This window comes from Pinus tabuliformis, chromosome 8 (assembly GCF_031772625.1).
Source record: "Pinus tabuliformis cultivar Carrire ecotype Pingquan chromosome 8, CPIR1, whole genome shotgun sequence".
NCBI classification, from domain to species: Eukaryota; Viridiplantae; Streptophyta; class Pinopsida; order Pinales; family Pinaceae; genus Pinus; species Pinus tabuliformis.
The window spans coordinates 807,670,746-807,673,521 of NC_142294.1; positions in this window are offsets into that span (position 1 = coordinate 807,670,746).

The following is a 2,776-nucleotide window of genomic DNA, read 5'->3' on the forward strand; positions in this document are numbered from 1 at the left end:
CAGGGGGCCGAGGGTGGGTAGGGGTGGCTAGGGAGAGGGGGAGCAGAGGTTTTTTATTTTAATTTTTTTTGAATTGGTTTTTTTAATATTCTTTTTTAATGTTTGTTTTTTTTTTTAATTGCTTTTTTTCATTTTTTTTTTGATATTTTTTTAATTTTAATTTTTAATATTTGTATTTTATTTTATTTTTATTTAAATTTTAAATTTAAATATTTTTTATTTTAAATTTTTTATAATTTAAATTTTATAATATATAATTTTTTTTTTTAAATTTAAATTTTAAATTTATTTTTTTAACTATTTTGAATTTATATTTTATTTTTAGTTTTTTTGGTAATTATTTAACCTTTTTTTAAATGATGTTTTTAATTTTAATTTTTAATTTTTAAATTTAAAAAATGGTTTTTTTTGTTTATTTATTTATTGTTTTATTTTAATTTTTCCTTTTTACAAGTTAATTCTGATTTTATTTTTTACATTTTTATGGTTTTTTTTTTGTTTGTTTAAATTTTCTTTATATATTTTGTGAAATTTAATTTATTCTTTTTCCTGAATCGTCCCCTTGCCACCCGTCGGTTGGGCCTCCGGGTGGCCAAGGAAATTTAATTTTCTTTTTAAGTTTTTTTTTAATGTTGTATTTTATTTTTGTAATTTTATTTTCTTATTTTTTATTTTTTTATTTGATTTTACTCCTCTTTTTTATTTTTTATTTTTTTTTATATGGTATGGTTATTTTTTTTTACATTTTATAGTTTTTTTTATTTCATTGCTATATATTTTTTATATTTGATTTTTTTGTCATGTTTTATTTTATGTTCTGTACTTATTATTATTTTTTTTCAATATTTGAATTTTTGCATTTCTATATATTTTTTATATTTGATTTTTTTGTCATGTTTTCTTATGTTTTATTACTTGTTATTGTTTAAAAAAAATTCAATTATATGAAATTTTGTTTTCTTTTGTATTTTTGTGGGTTTTTATTGTTTTTTCTTCAATATTGAATTTTCGTTTTCATATATATATATATATATATATATATATATATATATATATATATATATATATATATATATATAGATATATATATAAGGTCCATGTTGATGCTTGTCTAGCAACTTGATCCCATTATGTGCAATTTGATAGTTGATTTTAAATTTTTTGTTATAAAGAATCGAGTCTGCCCCACAATGTGTTAATTTCATGGTTGGTTTTTAAGTTTTCATTACAATGGGTTGAACTCACCTATATTGCGTGTCAATTCGACAGTTGATTTTTAAATTTGTTTTGCAATGTATCAAGGTGTCTTAGTCTAAGATTTTAAAATCATTATACTTTTAGAATTTAAAAATTATTCTTGGTATAATAACTCTTTCATTAAGGTGTTCACTTTTAAAGTTTTTTTAGTCATAAATTTTTTCCATAATGTCATGCTTGAAATATTTTGAAGATTTAATATTGTTTTGTAGTCATAATCTTTGGTTTTAATTCCACGGTTGACAAATTGTCAAGATTTTAATGCTTTTCTGAGTCGTGATATTTTATCTTTAATGTTATGGTTGAAAACAGTTATAAATATTTCTTTCTTAGCACCATGCTTGAAAATTGTTGGAATTTTAAGGTATTTCAAAAAGTGATATTTTAAATTTAATGTCATTCTTAAAAATCATTGGAATTTTAAGGCTTTTCAAAGTCGTGATATTTTATCGTTAATGTCATGCTTAAAAATCGTTGGAAATTTGAAGTTTTTCAGAGTCGTGATATTTTATTTTTAACGTCATTATTAAAAAATGTTGAAAATGTACTCTGAAAAAGGGACGTTATTCCGGCACCAACACTTTTTGATTTCAAGGTGTTTTTTGCACCAAACAAAATGGCTTCTATTGTTTTTTATTGTTATTTTTAAAAAATATTGAAAATTTACTCTAAAAAAAATGGTGATGCAGAATCAACACTTATTATTTTTGGGTTGTTTTTCCATGTTTTTTGGGATTTTTGGGCTTGTGTACCCGTTTTGAGGTAATAGTTTTGGTTTGATCGGTAACTATGTTTGTACCAGATACATTTTAGATCAATGAGAAAGTTTACATTCTCTTTGCACTCTTGCAAGAATTTTGATATTTATTTCTGTCTTTGTTGTAATTTAAATTTCGTTCTTCTATGTTAGCAATTAGTATGAATGATGGATAATGAAACTACTATAATCTTTATATATTTCAATCTAATTGGATTATATGAAGTTATCTTTGCAGGTTTTGATTGAATTGAAGCAAGATTTGATTATTGGATTAGAAGAAACTAGTTGGAAATTTACTCATAACTATTTATCAATAAATTGCAACCTTGTTTTGTCCTAATTTTTATTCTATTTAATGAATTTATTCTTGAACATAATAATTAACCTAATATCAAATTCATTTAGAATTGGGTACAATTATGTGAAATAAGTTCTCTAGTAACTATTTATTAAGACCATTGTTATTGCATAATTGCATAAAATACCATCTATTATAAGAACTACTTTTGTAATTTGTTAGGTACACTTAAATCTTGAATCCAATTGCAGTCTTCTCATATTCTCCTTTTACATCTTTCTCCTAATTAGGATAAGGAATAATATTTTCCCGATAAAGATAAATTAGGCTTTATTTGTGTTTCTTGTATACTAGAATATATTGCACTTGCATGTAGGTTAAACTACAGCTTTTAAAAGTATCCTTACATAGGAGCAAACCCCAACGTGGTTTTGTTGGGCCCTTGTTTCAGCGAAGGATTA